The 20,223-nt window shown below is 38.4% G+C and overlaps 1 protein-coding gene and 1 long non-coding RNA gene across 7 annotated transcripts in view; both read left to right on the forward strand.

The window, feature by feature from the left end:
- The first annotated feature begins 9,254 nt into the window (after positions 1-9,254).
- Positions 9,255-20,223, forward strand: part of RTKN2 (rhotekin 2) — a 220,277-nt gene continuing 209,308 nt past the window's right edge. For all 4 annotated transcript variants that reach the window (XR_006939531.1, XR_006939532.1, XR_006939533.1 and 1 more), the window contains exons 1-4: positions 9,255-9,359; positions 9,879-10,088; positions 16,242-16,402; positions 16,496-16,586. The gene's annotated coding sequence lies outside the window, so the exon portion shown is untranslated. The remainder of the gene's footprint in view (positions 9,360-9,878; positions 10,089-16,241; positions 16,403-16,495; positions 16,587-20,223) is intronic.
- Positions 9,255-20,223, forward strand: part of LOC124418074 — an 86,500-nt gene continuing 75,531 nt past the window's right edge. For all 3 annotated transcript variants that reach the window (XR_006939642.1, XR_006939640.1, XR_006939641.1), the window contains exons 1-4: positions 9,255-9,359; positions 9,879-10,088; positions 16,242-16,402; positions 16,496-16,586. This is a non-coding gene — a long non-coding RNA (uncharacterized LOC124418074). The remainder of the gene's footprint in view (positions 9,360-9,878; positions 10,089-16,241; positions 16,403-16,495; positions 16,587-20,223) is intronic.

Below are 20,223 nucleotides of genomic sequence, written 5' to 3' on the forward strand. Positions count from 1 at the left end.
AGCATCATTATCTTTATGATACATTAATTATTAATGAAAAGATGAATATGGACCAAAAGTACGACGTCTTCTTAATTAAGGGTAGCTAAGAGGACAGTTTTCTGGGAACAAAAGAACAATGAAACATAAATGTTTTTACAAAAATATGCACCAGAAAAATATTTGCAAATGCAGTCGTTGTGAAAACCAATAATTATACCGAGCTGAGAACGTGAAAGACTTTGAACTGCATGTAGACAATTTCTATATAAATACTTCTTCCTATAATGATGAAAAGGGAAACAGACACTGTGTTGCATCTCCTTTCTGTGCTAATAAGCCCGGTGAAAGCTTCTCAGCCAAAACAGTATCCAACTGGAAAGTGGAATTTTGTTCAAAATTTTCTCCTTAGGAAAAGGTTGTACTTTTTGATGGAAAGAAATTCAGTTCCTTCTTAAATATAAGAACTGGATTGTATAAGCAAAACAACTAATTACATTTCTAAGTCTCAATTTCACTTCTGTCTTTTTGTTGTTGTTATTTGTTGTTTGCTTTTTCCTCTGTGGTGAATTTTCAAGGCACCTATGTTTTCAAACTGAAAGAAAAACAAAAACCAACAGGGCAGCAGGAGGGAGAAAATGGAATTATTTCTCATTCAGCAAATTGTAGCATTTGATGGGAAAATATTTTTACTTCCATATGTTTAAATGCTCAGCTGGCAGGCCAGATCCCTTCACAAACCCAACACGCACAGTGATCTGCTAGCACACATAGAAGCTAGAGTAAGTAAAAGCTAGCAAAATTAAGAGAACTACCTAGTTAACTGAGATTCACTCAAGTGAATATACATTGCAATTTGGGGTACTGTCCTTCAGCTGATAAAATATTTTATAGCAGTGATCATAAAACCACATGTCATTTCCTTTGTTTATATTCTTTCTGAGCTTTGAGAATATGTTCAAGAGATCTTGAATCGTGTCTCCTGAAATGACAAACCTACACAATTCAAGTGTTGTCATATGATAGGTGTATAGAAGAGCGGAAATCTTGCAAATCCCGCTGGCACCATTGATGCCAATAGCGTTGGCTGGAGGTGCAAATGTTCCTGCCGGAGCTGTTGCAGTGGAAATGTGCACCAGATGAACAGCTGCCCTCCTCACTCAGCAGGCAGATTCAGCATGCCGAAATAGCTGCTACATAAAGCACGGAGAGAAAAGAGCAGATTAACGCTATTTCAGCTGTAAAGTACAGGAAGATGTCTTTCCCATTGTAACTATAAAAAGTATTTTAATATTTATGTAGTATTTATTTCCATCTCTATGAGTGGGGTATTGATATAGATTGTTGTTCATAAAGATAGGAAAATGACCTGAATATTCCATTGCGTTATTTATTCCTTCACAAGCATCCATTACACAGTTTATTTTCCAATTAATCCTAACTATCAAACAAATGTTATTCTCCTTCTCTATCCCCAACAGTAACTTCCTTCTCGTGAAACAGTTTTTTCTTTGTAAGAATTAATTAGATGGTTCTTGGCGATTTTCTTGTGATTATAAGAATAACCATATAACAACAACTGGCAACTGTGCTATTTCAGAAAGACCATTTACAAGAAGACAAAATTCAGTAGTCTTCAGAAGGATTTTTTTCATGGCAAACTGTACTTGCAGTGTGTGTTTCTGAATGAGGGAAAGTAGGAGATAAGGAAACGGAAGTGATTTCTTCTTTCTTCTCTTCACCAGTTTTGGACTATGTGGCCCCTTCCTGAAGTTTCCTAAAAAAGAAAGAATGATGAAAGATGATGAAAAAACTGAAAGATTATGAAAGAACTGAAAAGAAGGAAGTTCTTCACATGCATCAGTGAGCTATTAAAAGGTAAGAAACAAGGAACGAGAATAAATAATTGAGCTGTTCAATGTAGAGATGTCACAGGATAGTTCCTTGGGAACCAGTACTGGTCCTGAGCTATTTTCCATCTTCATAGATAATTGCTTGTGAAGTGGGTGATGGCAAAATGAATGTGCTCACTGCTGTGACATTATTTAGGGCAGGTAAATAAAAACACCAAAAAGGACTTAAAAAATTTACAGAAGACTTTCTTGCTACAGAGTGTCCAGGAAATAAAAAGGCAGATGAAATTCAGTACAGATTAAAGCAAACTAGCATATATGAGGGGAAAAAACACAATTGACACTGCGTGTACAGTAACAAGCTCAGAACTGATTACCACCATGATGGCATTATCATAGATTCTGAGAACGTTTAGTCAGTGCTTAGAAGTGGAGGAAAAGAGTACACATGAACAGATTTAGGAAAAGAAGAAGGTACAGAAAACACGAAAAACTGTTTGGTCATTGCCGCTGAAAGGTTAGCACTTTGCATGGAAGAGAAATAATGGATGAAGAGTTTATGGAAACTGTAAGATCCTGTCAGTCACAAAAAAAGTGCCAAAGGAATTACTATTCCTTGTCTCCTTCTATGCAACAACCAGAAGCCATTGAAATAAATTTATCAGATTGCAGACTGAAAACAAGCAGAAGATGTTACTTCTCACAGTGTGCAGTAAAACTCAAGGTCACCACCACAGGATGCTGCAGATTGTAACTGGCTTGTATGGTTTGAAAGTAGATTAGAAAAATCAATGGAAGAAAAAAAGCCCTCCATTAAATACAAGGACTTCCTTGCTCAGGAAGCTCCTGAGCTCCAAGTTGCTTCAGGGTGAGGAAGCGTAGTATGGACCGAGCACTATTCCTCTATTTTGTTTTACTCTTTTTGATAACGTGACTCTGGCTGCAGCTGATGGCTTGGTGTCCTGACTTGTGGTTGTTACTTTCAAGTGATGGCAGCCAGCAGGAATGTAAAAGTAGTAGCTTGCCTTTCCTCAGAGCTAAAATGGGTAGCAAATGCGTAACTTATATTACAGCTGCTCGATGCACTTTCAGAGAGGAAGCATGTCGTGATTTTTGGATGAAAAGATGTAGCAATAAATATTTAGATAAAGCAATATATATTGAGATGGGAAAAGCCAAGCTACTTGAGTATCTCAACAATTGCCTTGGCTGTTAGTGTTGTCTTTTGCAGGGAAGAGGTGGATAAAATGCCATCTCACTGCTGTTTCACAGAAAATAATATTTGAGATGTGAGCAATGTTGCTGCAAAGAGCTGATATAGTTTATTACCTGCCACAGTGACCATGGTATGACTTGAGAGCTAGAAGTTCACCTCCTGTCCTTTGAGGGTGAACCTTAGCAAGAAACTGACTTGTCAGGGCTTTCCACAGAGACAAGACTGGCCTATCAAGGCCTACTTCCACATGTACAGTCAGAGTGTGCAGTCACAACCAGCTATGAAACCCCATTTGAGTGGAGGTTTGCAAGGTCAGATCCACAGCCAGCCAGTGTCCTTTTATGTTCGTATCTGTGCACAAAAAGGTAATTTCAATTCATGATTCAGTTTTATATTTGCCTTAGGAGAAAGGAGAGATTTGATTTACTCTCCTGAGAAGAATTAAATAGATGGGGAATATGTTTTTCACATGTTCTCAAGTATACAGTGGCTTAAAGGTTGAGTTCAGTTGCATAATCCAAGGGCTACATGTCTTGCTGTACTGAAAACATACAAAGAAGTCTTTGTTTTCTGAAAATTCTTTTTTTATTTTTCTTCTTCTTTTTTTTTTTTTTTAAGTAAAATTCACATTTCCTATCTCTTTTGAGAAAGGCTTTGAAGAATAATGTAGCTCCCAAAGGTGGGTAATCTTAATGCTAATTTACTGTGCAACAATGTGCATTATTAAAAGGACATGTGAATGATTCATCCAGTGAATGAAGAAAAATTATTCCAAATGATTATTGATGAGTTAATCAAGATAGCCACGTCAACTTTCTTTGTCCATTACTGTGAGCAGTATTTCACAATCATAATAATAAGAGCCAAATGTTAATGACTGAGGTAATAAGAACCTAATGAAGAGCAGTGAAAAGTAATCTCTTTAAATAGTTTACAGTTTTCATAATCACTGAAGTGGTCAGTTGGTCCCATGATTCTTCGTATTTCTTAATGTATGCTTACTATCAGCTTTTGTTTTTAATTTCTGTTTTCTTTCTCCATAAGGTGAGCAAATAGAGAAATTAAAGACAATAAAGCTGTGTAATAGCATACTAAACAAATCCCATTTTGTAACATTAATTCTTTCTAAAAGGAAAAGATTTTTCACCTGGAGTTATAGGTAGCTAGGAGCCTGCTGCTGCCTTTAATTTCTTTTCTTCGTTAATTCTTTTGTTAAAAATAATCCCTTTCATTTTCAAGAGCTCAGCACAGATTTAAAATGTATTCAGGTAGCTAAGATTGTTGACTGCTTCAGTGTAGGAGATTTCTGAGGAAGAACATTTTACCTGCTCTCTTTCCTGACATGCTTGTAATACACAAATAAAGAATTCAGGCACTGGTTTGGGTGATTGACCCAGTGAGTAAATCTACTCAAATTCCTTTCTGTGATTAGTACTTTTTCCTTAACTATATACTTGATTTGGCTTTCTCTTCTGCAGTATCTGGAGTTGTTCTTTCAAAGTATGTTTTTTTCTTCAACGTAACATTTGAAAATTCAGTAAAAATGATACTGTTCTGTGTTACATTAGGCCAATAGACTTGCCAGGTACTTCTCCTTCCGACTGGTCCACAAAGCATCCATCCATCTTATTCCTTCTTTTCCCAAATGATGACGCTTCCAAGCAGCCTCTAATCAAATTTGGACCATCAGTGCAAAAGATCCAAAGCCAGAGAATTAGAAGGTGTCACAGGAATGTCCTCTGTGGCCTCTACAGTGGCATCAGATAGTAATAAAGGGGGTTGGGATATGTATGGTGTGTGGAGAAACAGTTTGGCTTGTGTAGAAATGACTTTCTGACTCCACGGGTCTTTTTCAGTTCTCTTTCCTGGACAAAAACTTCCATTTTACAGGTTCCTCATGTGCTTGATTGATTCTGAAGGCTAGATGAAGTAAGTTGAGTAGTTTAGCTTCTCACAGTTTGTTAGGTGGGAAAAACATAACATTATTTTGCCACACTCAACCAATTCTGATGTGGACAGGGACACAACTTTGTCACATTGCTCCTCAGACTGCTGGGAGCCATTTTTCCAGGCTCAGAAGGACCTTTCATCACCAAGACCAAGTCTAACTAACCTATGTCTTACAGCCCACTCAAGCCTCTTGCACACAGCCCGCTCTAGATGCATTGCCTGTGTCATGCCAGTGTTGTCTGAACACTCATTGCAAGTTGAGAAGGTGCATGATAAACCTGCCTACTAAGATGCTGCTTTGCTTGTGGCTCCCCAGAAACTGTTCTTTTGCTTCTTTGTGTGACAGCCCACATTAGTGGGAACTACTGAACCCCAATGCCTTGACTCACTTGGTAAACTCAAGACATTACAACATGTGCTTCAGGTGAATGACAGCTGTGGACCATGATGCATATTAAAACACCTTAAATAGAATAATAAAAGGGGATTGGTGTTTCAGCAACTGCCGAATTTGTAATGGTTCTCACTGCAAAAGGATTTGGCAATTATGTCCTACTGCAAGTTGTGAGAAAGTTTAAAATCTGATCTCTAATTGTGCAAGTCTACAGTATGAACAACTCCGACATGATAGGGCACTGAGCTGACTGGAAGTAATCTTGATCAACATTCTCCATTTCTGGCTTCTGAGGGTGGAAAGAGCTTTGACTGAGTAACAATTGGCCTGCCATAGAACAATTAAAAAATCTAGACTAGCCTCTCCAGCGACTGACTGTACCCTCTCCATCTGCAGAGGCAGGACAAGTCAAAGATGCAGTGTATGAGCAGCCAGTGCCTCTGGTACAAAAATGCCAATGCAGAGTGGCCTAACTCTCTGGTGTAAGTTCAGTGTAGCTCTGCTGACATCATTAAGTTAGTAAAGAGTTCTATTAATACACAGTAGATCCAGTACAGACATGGCCCTGGCTATTCAGGCCGTGTTGTACAGTAAAGAAGTAAGAGTGTCTTATTCTAAAGGGCTCCAAGATGTTTGGCACATAGCTTCTGGATGACTGAATGAGTGTCTGCACAATATCAGGTAAATTGCATGGCACTATAAGAAAGAAGTTATCAGGTGAGATAGACCCTGTCCTTGCAGGAGGCTGGTGTCTCCTCAGTGCTGATGAAGTAGAAACCTTCTGCTCCTGCGGTCAGATGCTTGTCCAAGCCCTTTGCTTGAGGAACAATAAGGTAGGGACACTAAATCTTCTACTCTTTAGAATCTGCCCAAGCTGTAAGCAGACAACTGATGTTCTTTTGTGGTATAAAATACTGTGTTCATTTTTTTTTTTCAAACTCAGCTCTTTGGGAATATTCTTGGAAATCTGGGAATAGCTGTATCTGCACAAACATACTGATAATTACAGGAGAAATATGATGTGTTGCTTACCTACTGCAATAACTTGAGATGGTAGACACAGTTACTGTGTCAAATGAAAAGTGAGAAGGGTGATCTGACAACATTATTATGGTTATTGTTGTTCAAGAAGTCACTGCCCACCTAGTTTAGAATGTCTTGCTGTTTTCTCCTGAAGGGGAGAACATCTTGGACTGTTAGAATTAATGGCTTCAGAGTGTAGTCAGAAGCACACTAACATAAAAAGTAGAGGCAAAATATGCCTTAAAGTTATTCTAAGCTCCCCAGGATATATACATATGTGTATGTATACTGCCACGACTTTAGCTAGGCTGGGTGTTGACATTTTTGCTCTTAGGGGCTTGCAAATAGTAACTGCTTTTCATAGTCCATTAGTTTCTGTTGTTAAGCTGAATTTACCCTGATGCGTTTGTAAGCATTTATTTGTACTGTCTAGAAATGGAGGGAAATGCAAGCTGACTTTTGGAAAGTGTGGCCCATCTGAGACATAAGTGTAAGTGTAACACCAGGCACTGTCACATATAAATCAGGAGGACCAACTTGTCCTGGCCTGGCCTCAAAGCAGCTCTTAGAGAAAAGCTTGACTGGCAAGCTAGAGAATGTAGGGAGTCCCATCAGTTCAGAGTCTGTCTGAATTCTGGGGCCTGGGAGTTTTGGAAAGAGAATTTCATAACTGATTCTTATTTTTTACCACAGAACAATTTTGTCTATACATGGCATGTGGTCTTTCCCAGAGTGTGGGGAGAGTGAAAATCAGATCTGAAGCCAAGTCCCGTCATTTGGAACACTTCTACTAGAAAGAGAATATTATACTTTCATATTGTTTAATATATACTGTTATATCTAAGAGTATGCTTGCTTATGCTGTTGTAAGAAAGAGTAAACTTGGGACAAACTGATTTAATGGGAATTTCCTAAGTCTTAATCGTGATCCTGCCAGGCAGCTTACTCCCGTTCATTTTGTACCGTTATTTTTCAACAGCATTATGTTATATAAGCTTCTAGTAGGACATTGGAATTATCACTTGGATAAGCTTTGGTTTCCTTTTTACCTGTTTTCCTTTGCATTATCTGACCTTTAGAAAAGTACTATTAAAATACATTTTCTGCTGTACATAAATGATTTTAAATGAATTGTTTGCTAGAGATATGACATCTGTATGCTGTGTGAGTTACTTATGCATGTGAAAAAAGAGATTAAGAGAGTTCTTTTATATCAGGTCTACAGTATCACATTTCTATTGGATATCCACCTGCAAATCAGTGGCCTTGTAAGACCTTTCAGTTTTGATTAACAGGTTACAGTTTTTTGTCCATTGCTTATGATTTCACTTTATACATTTGTTACTTCTTGAGACACTCGTTTGTGAACTTAACCAGAGGTACAACTTGATGCTGAATTCTGTATTATCTATCTCTGAGAGTCATTAATTTCAACCAATTCATGTCGCCAGCTGGTTCCTTCTGAGATTGCTGCCTTCAATTGAACCAAAGCTTTGCATTTGCGCAGTATGTAATTACATGTAAACGTATATATTGTTCAGCTCTCATGTTCTTAGTAATCAATCTGTCTCTAGTAAAGGCATATCTTCCCCCAGGAAATGAGGTGGGGCAGCAATGGGTTTTTTTTTATATATCTACTCAAGCACCACACATATGCAGTTGACTGTAAATCAGCATGAGACTGAATGCATATGTGAGAAGGATGGAGGTAAAATAAAGTAAATGAAAGCCCTCTCCAAGGATTTTGGATCACTCCAGATTCTTCCAAAGAAACAAAGGTTTCTGTTTACAAAGTAAGACAACAATCAGTCTCTCTCTATCTTTGGGGCTTGCATCTGCAAGGTGCTTGTAGAAAGTGTACAAACTATTTCACGTTTCTCAATTTCTTTTCTTCTTGAGTTGGCAGATGTGTCTTTGTACCTATTCAGTCTGGTTCCATGAATCTTCTGCAGGTACTAGTATGCAGCACACGGTCCCTTCATTCTGGTTGGTTGTCATTTATAGGTTGCATTCAATTCTTCTGCTCCTCTGCCTCAAACCCCTTCCCAAATGGGGATCGGGCAGTGGCACAACCATGGTAGCCACAAAATGGTAAGCTTCATGCTTGGAGGGGTGTCTTTGTTACAACCAAATCCGCTGCCAGTTTATTTCAGCTGTAATAAAATTTTGGCTCGCTTTCTTTGGGAGATACGATCTGGCAAATCATTTGGTGAATCTTTCTGCTCACCCACACTAGTAAGGTTCTTCCCCCCCAACCCAAAAGGAGAAGATAACTGTTACAATTTAGCCAGTCTGTATTTTTCCTGTATCTCACCATTCCTTCTGCTGAAAGAAAACTACATGAAGTGCCACTGACCATAAAAGGATAGCTTTTGTTCTTCATGTACTTAGTTGGTGGCTGATGTTCATATGTCTTCTCTGCTTCAATTCAAGCAAATACCGTGATTGAATTGGCAAATTAACATGACAATGTCAATGTCAAGACCCATTACAATAAAGAGAGAAAGATCTTATTTGCAGGGTAGTTTCTTAACAGCCTGGTTATGGAGGAGCACTTTCCCCTCTGGAACTGCATAGGTCATGTAATCACAAGGAAAAGTCTGCGGTGATTAATTTGTTCGTCTATTTTCATGCTTTTTTTCAAAAGAATTCCTGAGAAGACAACCAAAATGTCATTTATCCAGCTCCTATCACAATCCTTTAGCTAATTTTTTGCAGAAGTTACTAGAAAAGTTGTTTTTCATTCCTACAGTTTTGTTCAGTGACTTTAACTGAGGCAGACTGGCACAAGCAATGAACTTCAAAATGTTCTTTTGTTTTCTTTTCTTTTTTCTTTTCTAGAGAGGAGGATGTGATTTGGCCATCTGAGGATCTCTCGCCTGGCTTTATGGAGCATTCAGCTGGCTCTGAGGGCCATATCCTGTTCCAGCTGTATCTGCACAAGGTTTGTTAACATGATTTCATTGTGCTCACCTGTGTACCAGAATTGTTTTTTAATGCCCTCACTTAATCATAAGGATATTTAAATGCTTCTTTCTCCTGATTATAAGGACTTGCATGTTTGCTGACTTCTGTGATCCTTAGTCTGGGAAATATCCTTGTCAAGTCAAAGGAGCAGCAGTGTCTATACTTAAATGGGGTGACTAAAACAGATCCTTAACTTTTATACAAATGACATAGCAGGACTGTAGGTTTAAGCCGATGTTAGTTGTCTTATAATATTTTTGGCAGCACCATGTTTTGTACTGATCGTGCTTAGCTATAGACCTTTCTTGGTATAACTGTTGTTGGAATAATAAGCAGAAGAAAGTACATTCAGGTAAAAGATCCTAGAACTATGCCTTAGATCCACCCTGCTGCATCTGGAGCTTTTTTGGGGAAAATGTTTAGGGTATTGCAGAGTCTGACCTATTTCTTGCATGCTATTTTAACAAAAAATAATCAATCTCCTTTTGCTTTGCAGAAAGATATCTTCCATCTTATCATGGCTGAAACAACAAATGTAAATGCTGGTGCTTTATCCTGCTGAGACTACTGCAGGAGGACACTGGTGGGGAAATTTGCCTATGAATTTTCAAAAAGGCTGAAGATGAGCAGTGCTGGTAAACCTGAGCCATCGGCTGACTCCTCATTTCAGAAAAGTGTTCCGACTTCCTCATTGTTCCCCATGAAGGTAATTGATTAATTATAAAATCAGATGCTTAGAACAGTTATTTGAGGGCTCATAAAATTGGAATGAAAACAAATAGGCAAGATTCAAATACTTACAAAACAGATTTATTTCAGGAATATTTTCTTTGAATAAGTCCTCACTAATTTCCATCATTCTATTTGGGGAAAATACACTTCTATAGCATTAGTTTTTAGTCTTCTACACTGTCCCTTTCTTCTTGCTTCTTTTCTCTCTGACACTAAATTCTTTGTACAATCCCACCAACACACCACAGTAGCAACATAACACTGCTCTCCAAATATAGCTGCACTGAGGATGTCTTTTTCTGGTGGTTGATACTTGATTTTGTTGCTCTGTTAGCCCCTCCTCTTGAAGTGGTGTGGCTGTTCTGCCAGTTTTTTTCCAAGATGAGTGTGTGTTTGTACGTGTGTGTGTGCAGAGGGAGTCCAGCCCTTTGGTTGCTCTGTGCCACTATAATGGATGTTTGGTTGTAAATTGAATTGAATGGATACAATAAATTTCACCCTTTTTGATAACCAATGGCACAATGGATTTTTAACTTTACAAAACCAAATTGTTTTGATAATGATAAAAGGTATATTTCTGGTAATAGATTTTTATATTCTCTGTGCTGTGATTCTATGTATGCTGAATGCTATGGTGTTAGGGTTGGGGTTTTTTGGGGTTTTGGTTTTCTTTTTTTAGTCAGATAACATGGCTTTTCTGTTTAATTGTTTAGCTCTGTTTAATTGTTTGGTGTTACATTTTAAACTGCACTGAACACAGCAGTTTCAAAGAAGAGAGAATTAATAAAAAGGAGTAAAATATTTTTCGTTATGATTTAAAAAAAAAATTAAAAATGACTTTTTGAAAGGCTGTATGCTGCAGTCTCCAAAATGCTCAAGTTGTTGTCGTGTGAACTCATTTGTGAGCAGGAAGACAGAGGACTCAAGTGCCTCATTCCATAGTGTGAAATGAAGTTTGTGGGTGGACTTTTCACAGGCCTGCATTGTGCTTTGTCTCCTTGTGACATGCTGGTTAAATGGACAGGACGAGCCTTTGTAGCTTTGCAGTGTCCCGTTGTTATTGAGCACATGAGAGCAGTGCAGCACTGGTGCAGCTGTTCATTAACTGGAGATTGGAAAACCTGGTGCAGGGCAAACCAGAAAATGTTAAATCATAGTTTTGGATCTGAATCTCGAAGGTGCTTATGGCAATGTGAAACATTCCCTTTCCTTAAAAACACGATTACCTCTAATCCTCATTGTGTGACAGTGCAGATGGAGACAGTACTGAGCAACTATTAGCAATTCAGATACGCAGGGCTGAGACCAACTTTTGATCTTTTATGCTTTCTGAGGATGTCTGAAGAGTATTTTTGGCCTGGGGGTTTTACACAGACCTATTTGTGGGAAATGCTGAGCTCCTGTTTCTTTTCTTTCTGCTTTGCTGAGGGTGGGGTTCTGAAAGCCACTGCTGAAAACTTCAGTTGTAGCCTGCCTTTTTGAAGTAGTTGCATTTTAAATACTTTGTGAGCATAAAGTATTCTAACTTCCTCTGGAATAAAAAGCATCATCTTTTAACAGTAGCCGAGAGGGGACCAGCTAGCGACACTTTTCACACATGCTACCCAGCTCATAATATCATACCTCAGGATAACACGTGTGTTCTGTTCAGCTGACCTGGACATTAACCATTACCTTTAACTTTTAGTAAAGGTGGGGGCGTTGACCTGGGCTGCAGGTTTGTGATGTTTGCTGAAAGGCTAAGATGTGCTACCACCTTCAGTAAGGGCTATCGGGTACTTTCGTTGTTCACAGAATCCCAGAGCTGAATGGCCGCTGTAGGACAAGCAAACCGAGGGGTCCACAGGATGTCATATGTCTGTTCTCCTGAGGCATTTCAGATGTCCTGGAAAAGCCATTAAAAAAAACACAAGAATACTGTACTTCATTCCTTGTGCAGATAGCAGAGCTGGGGAGCACCACTTTGGGGGCATTTTAATGCTGGTCCTGTGAAGTCTAGATGTTTTTTTCTGTCAGGTCTGTGTTGACAGTTGGGAAATTGAGTTTTCCTGTAAACTGGAAGGCTTGTTTTCTGGATACCCCTGGTTTTATCACGGTCATTGAAATTCTGTTAACGTGGACCAATTTGCTCTTGCTCTTATTTACTCATTAAGTGCTTTATTTTAGAAGCAGCTATCACAGAACAAGGTAAAAATATCAATCGACATGTTGATCACAGAGAAGGCAATCTGTCACATACATTTCTTCTGCTGAATGCTTACAAATACAGGACTTGTGAGATGGCACTCTCTGTTGCTTTAGCTGTTGTGCAAGAGATTAAAGCTCGGAGCAGTTTGTTTGATTGATTTCAGTGTAGCAGTCCTTTGCCAGTATGTGACCAGCAGCATTGAGACAAAGGATGATCTTCAGAACGTGTTAACTGCTGGGGGAGCCGGGGGCAACTTTCATAGAGGTCACAGAAAAGGGTCTGTCCCAGCTCAGTGGGTAAGCGATCTCCCTGCAGGAGAGAGCAAATCCTGCTTTTAGGTACCTGAGTTTCTTATTTGCTCATGATGTGACAGTACAAAAGACAATCAAAATTAGTTAACGTACCCAATCTTTCTTTTCTTGATAAGTCTTTTCAATTACTGAAAACTACTGTATTTTCCAACAGTAAAATACTGCACTGAGTTATCAGTATTCTAGTGTACTCCTTCACGTTCAGAATGTGGAAGGGAACTCCTAGAAGATAACTTTCTGTCTTTAGTTTAGTAGCTTATACATACATGACACTTTTCTGAAATTCTTCTTTTCCTTTTTCTGAAAAGGATATGCTCAGTGTGCAGAGTATGAAATAGTACATCACACTGCCTTACCATATTATTTTCCATTAATGAAAATGTTTAAAGAATCATTAAATAATCATGGAAGTATAAATCAACAATTTTACCAGAGAATGCGCTCACATCTCTATTTTCTTTTTTTCTTACGATCAGAACACTGCTCACAGAAACTCTATCGGTCCTTTTATCTCTGCATAGGGTCACCTGGAATGACCTCAGAATTTCCATATGAGCAGTGAAGAGCTGCGCTTTCCAGTGCCAGACTTGCTTTCTGGTCCAGCAAGTATAGGAACAAGTGCTGAGCTCTTACTATTGTGAATTGCATATTTATAATTTTTAAAACACCTGTTTTCAGGGGCAAATTAAACTCCTTGGACAGGATTCATGAAGTTACTCAGGTACTTAAAATGCAGATAAACTCTAGCTGGGATTTTTAAAATAAGCGTTAGGACTCCAAAATACATAATTGCATCTTTGAGCCTGACTGACCCTGGTTCAATACTTGAAGATGGGATTTAGGAACCCCTGTCTCTCAGAGAGATGTCCTAAAGCAAACAAATATTTTCCTGTATAAAGCTAGGCTTGAGAAAGCCAATGTTTCAGTGTTGTATTTCATTTGGCTGACACACCATGCTTTAAATTCTACAGCACGTGTGTGACTGACTGAATTTCAGCACCGTGTTTCCTGAATCTGCAAGCTTTGTGCAAAAAAAAATGACAGACTTCACTCATGGTAGCAGTGTATGAACGTTTCTTAGAAACTGCCTGACACATCACCCAAAGTCCCTTCAGACTCAGCAGGTCACCTTGGTCTCGCCTGGGCTCTTACAGCAAGCAGCTTTAGAATCTATTGTGATGTCCCAGGCTGTCTGCAGTAGCAACTCGGGCTTGCACGTAAAGCCTTTCCTAAGTGCTAAATACCCCTGCAACTCTCCTAATATACTTTGTAGAAAAAATAACCCATCTTTTTGCTAATCTTAGCCCATCTTTGGACTTCTTTTCAGTCAAGAGAAAAAGTCAACCTTCCTATGGCCAATACAGTGGGAATACAGGCTGTCCATAACTCATTTTTGGAGTTCCTGGCAGTGCCAGGACGAAAAGTTTAGGGTTCTCAACTGCCTTAAGGTTCAGCTGTTGCAGTATCTCAGAACAATCTGAGTTGTCCTGACCTGATGACTGAATTAGGAATAAGAACTAAGATTTTTCTAAGTTTCTACTACTTTGCTATAATTTGGGAATAATTTGGAGCAGAATATATTGCAGTCATGGCTGTAGAGCCACTGTGTTTCCTTGCAGATGTACCCCTGGCAAAAAGAAACCCTTGATATGGTTAGAAAGTACATTACATCTGCTGAAGTGACAGTATGTTTGTTAGAACTAATTTTAAAAGTAAATCACCACCACAAGCAGGCATGCAATCTGGTGAACAAAAGCTGAACAGTGCTGTGATGCACGTGCAGGCAGCACCCACTGCTCAGCATCTGCCACGTACAGGTGATCAGCCTGCAGCTGCTCTGACACACAGGTGAGGATGCAGTGTGGGAGAGCATCCCTGATGCTGTGTTGCAGCCGGGAGCATCTGTCACCTGGCAGGGTGATCCTCTCCCTCAATCGAAGGAGTCCTATCTGAGAGTGTGTGCTTTAGCAATGCAAAGATTTTATGACACACAAATGGAGAGCACATGTTCAGCTATAAAGAGTAATTGGATGAGGATCTATCTTCTGGAATACTGAATGGAGAGTTCTGATTTGCATGTCTAAGTATAATTTCTACTCCAGTCCAGTGCAACACTTACATGTATGCTTAATTGCAAGTCTCTGAGCTGCTCTGAAGAAGACACTTGCAAAAGCATTTGCTGGAATAACATACTAGTGAGAGATGAGGAAGCAGCTTCATGAATGTGTACATGGGAATGGTGTCTTCTTTTTGTAAAGCGCACTCTCATTGTGTTCTTAGTAAAACAACAGCACCAAGCAACCAACCTAATACAAAGATAGAAATAAAATAAGGGGGGAAAAAAGGAAGAAGAGGTTGCCTAGGGTAGAATAAAAATAAAAATGGCAGAAAGGTGAACAAGAAGCCTGGCATTCTTCTGGTGTTCAACAGTCTTCATAACAATAGGGACTGTTCTATGGTGATGTCAGCCACCCGGAATATTTAGATCAGCAGTGTGGAGATCCATGATGCCACAAGAAAATTTATAATCGTGACAAAAATGGAATGAAATTCAATCTCCTTCCTTTTTACATATTTGATCGTGAGTTGTACGTTATGTGACGGGACTGCAATTAATATCTCTTGTAAAACAGAAGGCTCGTTAAATTGGTCTCATTATGGTTGTTGAGGTTGTATGACACTGGTGAAAGGGGTTCCCCCATTATCTGTGTTTGACACGTATTCCTAATCAACTGGGCCAAGTCTGCTTTATCAAAGGGCTGTCACAGGAGTGGAGACAATATTTATTCTGGCTTGTACTATTAAAGTAAAAAATGAAGGTTGCATTGGCAAACACACAACCTTCTGTCACAAATGGCCACACAGAACATTTATCGAGGTGCTCGCTTTCTGCAAATGTGATTCTAAATATAGCCCACTTCACCTTTCGGTACCGAGGATGCAGGACACTTGGTTTTTCAAAACCCCTATTTTTAAGGCATATTTGTTAAATTAAATTTAAACATACAGTGAGGGTATTTCTCAGCAAAGAAGTGCTAAAGGACAAGATTACAATCAAGTCTGCAATTTCCTCCAAATTTAATAATGAAAAGAAAATCAGCAGTCCCACATATCCAGCTTCAGAAACTTGTTAGCAACATGTTCTCCTTTCTATTAAGAGATCTTAATATGTATCACAATATTGTCTCATTTATTGAAAATGTTCTGAACACTTTAAAAGAAAAAGTTTATATCAGTGCTGAGTTTGTCAGAGATACGGACATTTCCTCTGTTTATAGAACTGTTCATAGAAAACTGAGGAGACCTTTAATGGAGGTGAGTCTTTTGGGTTTAGAAACATCGATATGCAAATGTGGGGCTTCATCAACATCACCCTTAAAAGGTTTCCATTTTTGTACTGTTACAGCATTGTGTGTTCAAAAGAAACATCTGTGGTTGTAATGCAGCCTCATATGTTTGTATGAAATTCCACTTCCTCCAGTCTTCAAACTAAATGCTCTCATTTAAGTAAGAATTTTTGGATAACAGGTAAATTCGTACAATACGTATAAAACCTACGCAAATGCTGCAGAGCTATTTTTGATATTTCATCCTTTTTCTTATGTATACTTTGTCTCTGTTACCCTAGAGGATGGCTCCTCGTAATCCAGTAATACAAAGTGGTTTCTGATTTGTGTGAGAACATGGGAACTGGGAAACGGGATTTGACAGTTCTTCTGCCAAGCTGTTGGAATGATGCTGCAATACCCCAGTCAGGACTGACTGCTGAGAGAATAACAGAGAAATGAGGTGTGAGAGCATTATTGGCCACAGGAGTCCTTCTTTAGATGTTTAAACTTTTTTTTTTTTTTTTTTTTAATGTCTGTGTAATTTCTTTTTTAGATTACCATGAAACTGAGCGAACAGTGATCTACATTTTGCAACAGGCTCCCTGATCCAGCGGTACTGGATATTGGCTGATAGCTCAGGCAAGGTAAGTGAATCGAGGAGAAAACAAGTATCCTTCCTCCACAGAAAGATGTGAGAGAATGTGATTGCTGCAACATTTACCATCACATCAAGGAGCAAGGTAAGGAGGTGTGAGTGCTGAATCTGAAGAAAAGCAGACACTCACCCATGAGTGTTTGGAAAAGGTTTTTTCAGAAGGGACGTTATAAGCACAGTTTAGTGCCTCTTGGCCTTTCCTTTTCTTTTGTCTCGAGGCTGATGACTGAAATTCTGGACGTCTAGGAAGTAAGTGATTTCCCAGTCAGCATTCTGTCCCTGGAAAAGCTGTATCTGCTAATAAAGGGCCTTATGTTTATGATTTGCTCAGCTACGCAGGCAAACTTCAACTGGAACTGTAATTCGTAAGAGAACACTTGTCTCCTTCTGCAAGAGATGAACTGATTTAGCCTGTTGATGTCGAGAGACTGATGCCACGGTCCTTTATTTCCTGTTGAGAAGGGAACTTACATTTTTCTTTCTATTTTCTTCACCTTCCAAGGTGTAAAGCTCTTTATTGTTTTTCTCATCCCAAACAGACTGGTGAAAGATTTGCCATATCTCACAGCTGAAATTCTGAAGTAAATCGTCATTTTAACAACAAATTGCATACTCTAACATTTGTGGTATATGGTATATTCAAAGCATTTGAAGCATGAGAGATGCTAATGTGACCAAGTGGTATCTCCCATGAGAAAAGCTGTCTGTCAGTAACTTTTGAATGTGATATAGACCAGCTCTAGCTAGCTCTGAGCTCTAGCTCAGTTTGTTGTCATGTCAGTGAGCATACAAGGAGAGGATGGCTCTAAACATGCAGTTTTATATGTTTCTCTGTAAAAAATTGCTTATTGCCAGAGACAGAACACTGAAGTAGTCAGATTGCTCTCATGTACTATGTTTAGAACATAGAAACATCACATAGAGATATTATGTTCTAAAACAGTCAATTACAACTTGAAAAATAATAACACATTTTTAGCCAAAATAGGCAAAGCTATAAGTTTCTGATCATGTCAATAGTATTCTGTCCTTTTTACAGACATGTCTTGCACAAGCTCCTAATGTCGTGTATACTTATAACGCTGTGTAACTTGGTGCTTAATTAAGTAATTTAGCATGATGCCACATTTGTTTATTTATACCTACCTCAAATTTATTAGATTAAATATCCTGAAAGTCAGTATTGTGAATCAGAAAGCATGGAGCTGATCTTTTGATGAATAATTTGTGAAGAAAGTGATGCTTTTGCAGACGTAAATTGTCAGTTAAATAAGTATGACTGCACTCTGAAGTTTAACTAGTCCCATTCCCACAAAGTTCCTGCAAGCTTTCTGGAGCTGCTGCTTTGTACATGCGATGATGTCCTTGGCAGCTGCATAATGGCAACTGGTGGCAATTTGGGTTAGCAAGAACTCCCCAATCGTTTCTGTGCTGGGAACAGTCAGCAGCAACAAGTTCCTTTGTCTGGGGTGAGTGCTCCTCGTTTTGGTAGGGCCAGAGCTCCCCTTGATCGTGCACAGTGCTTAGAGAAGAGTACATCCACATGTATTCTTTTGTTTGAATAGGTTATGAGAGCATAACTCTGCTTTCAAATTTTCATTCATTTTTTATTGCAAAATACTTTATCCAAAGCACTGCAAGATGTTGGCAGAAGGTATGCAGAAACACAGGGCTGTGTTTTCCTAAGTGCATCTTTCCCTCCTTGGTGAACTGAAATCTAAAAGGGAAATGCTAGCAGTAAATAAGGAAAGGGAATTACTCAGTTAACAGAGCTGAGTGGGCAAATGCTCGCGCACATTGTGCACACAGTCTGATGCAAGAAGCTGATGTACTGCAGCAACTTCTAAATAGAACTAACAACAATGAAAATGAAGTTATTTCTTCAGAGTCTTCCTAGTCTGGAAGAAGGAATGGAAAGAAAAATTTTGCATGTACAAAGCTCAGAGTTTTACATTATCCCAAAACAGTGGAGTTGAAAACATAGCTTAAAGTGGCTTGAACAAGGTTGGGCCTTTAAATAGTCTTTCATTTAGAATCCTGGAAAATTAGAGAAACAGAGGTGAAGTTCTCTTTTTGAACTGGGAGCTGATCTCTTCAGGTCAGTGATACCAGGGTCAGTTCAGGCTAATTGTGGAAGACTTGTACCTTTTTCTTTTCTTTTCCTTTTTTCCTTCTTTCTTCTTTCCTTTCTTTCTTTTCCTTTTCTTTTTTTTTTTTTTTTAATAATAATAATTATACAGAGAAGTACCAGCATTTTGTCAAGAGAATGTAGTGAAACCGAAGAGCAGTTTGTAATATGTCTGAAAATGTCTGAAAATACTGGAGCAAAATATTTTTCTCATGACTGTAGGGGTCAGGATGATGTTTTGCCAGAAAATATGACCTCAGAGAATTCAGTGGAAATTTCAAAAGATTATAAATTGAAGCTACCTAGTGAAATGTAGGAAATCCAATGCTTTTGTTTGAGAAATACTGCAAATAAGTGAATAATTGAACAATTCAGGGAGAGGGAGAGGAAATCCTGTCCTTCCTGAATCTTTCTTTAATCTCTTTCTGACCAGTCTTGTCTAATTGTCAATACAACTGATTTCTAACTGCACCGAGCAAAAGAGAAGATCGTTTCTTTTTACTCTGCTTAAATAATAAACTTGATGTGGATTTTTAGAAATGAATGTCCTTATGCAACAGACACACCATTTTCAAAGGAAATCAAGCCAGACTTCATTAGTTCAGTTACTAAAAAAGCGTGGAGATATGATGAGTTTTACATGGTATATATGTACGTAATAGTGTAGTATATATACTATACTATATATATATATATAGTGTGTGTGTGTGTATATATATATATATATATATACTTACGTATGTGTATGTACATATATATATACCCTCCGCTGCACTTTTTTTTTTTAGATAAGAGGCCTCATATAAATGAGGCTGTAATTCAACATCTTATCTACATATTCCCCATTGGTAGATATACACAAAGCATACATTTCTTATTTGTAGAGCAAATAGAATAAGCAATTAAGCTAGAAAACTACTCTGTGACTGCCTGAACCTTCTCCCTCTGAACCTTCTCTCTAAGTTCCACTTAGTTACTACAGACAGCTAGAAATGCCTTCCCTTTTTATACCTACCTACAATGCATATCTTGCATCCACACTTTCTATCCTATAGATGACACTATATTAAAACTGTGAAAGTTATGATTGGTTTTGGCTATGTGTCAAAGTTATTTTGGGAACAACTCTGCTCTTAATTTTCCATTAGTACATATTATTTTTGTAAAAAATTATTTTTTTTTCTGGCAGTCATTATTCATCAAAAAGGATTTTTGTTTTTCTCCAGAAGGGTGGTTCAGTGCCTTTTTAATGGCTCTAAGCCTAAACTTCAGCAAGTGTGTGATCAAGTGTACCAGAAAAATCCTTTGTCCATTGCTAAACCTTATGAAATTGTAGATCAAAAGAATTTTCCTATCTTACAAGGACTGTGGTACTATTCATGGGCTGAAAATGACTGTCAAAGTAATAAAACAACTACTGTTGTCAGGAAAAGATTAAAAGCAGCAGCTGGATTGTACACAGACAACTTTCAAATCTTTCTCTAGGAAGGTAGATGCT

Source organism: Gallus gallus, chromosome 6 (assembly GCF_016699485.2).
Source record: "Gallus gallus isolate bGalGal1 chromosome 6, bGalGal1.mat.broiler.GRCg7b, whole genome shotgun sequence".
Classification (NCBI taxonomy): Eukaryota; Metazoa; Chordata; class Aves; order Galliformes; family Phasianidae; genus Gallus; species Gallus gallus.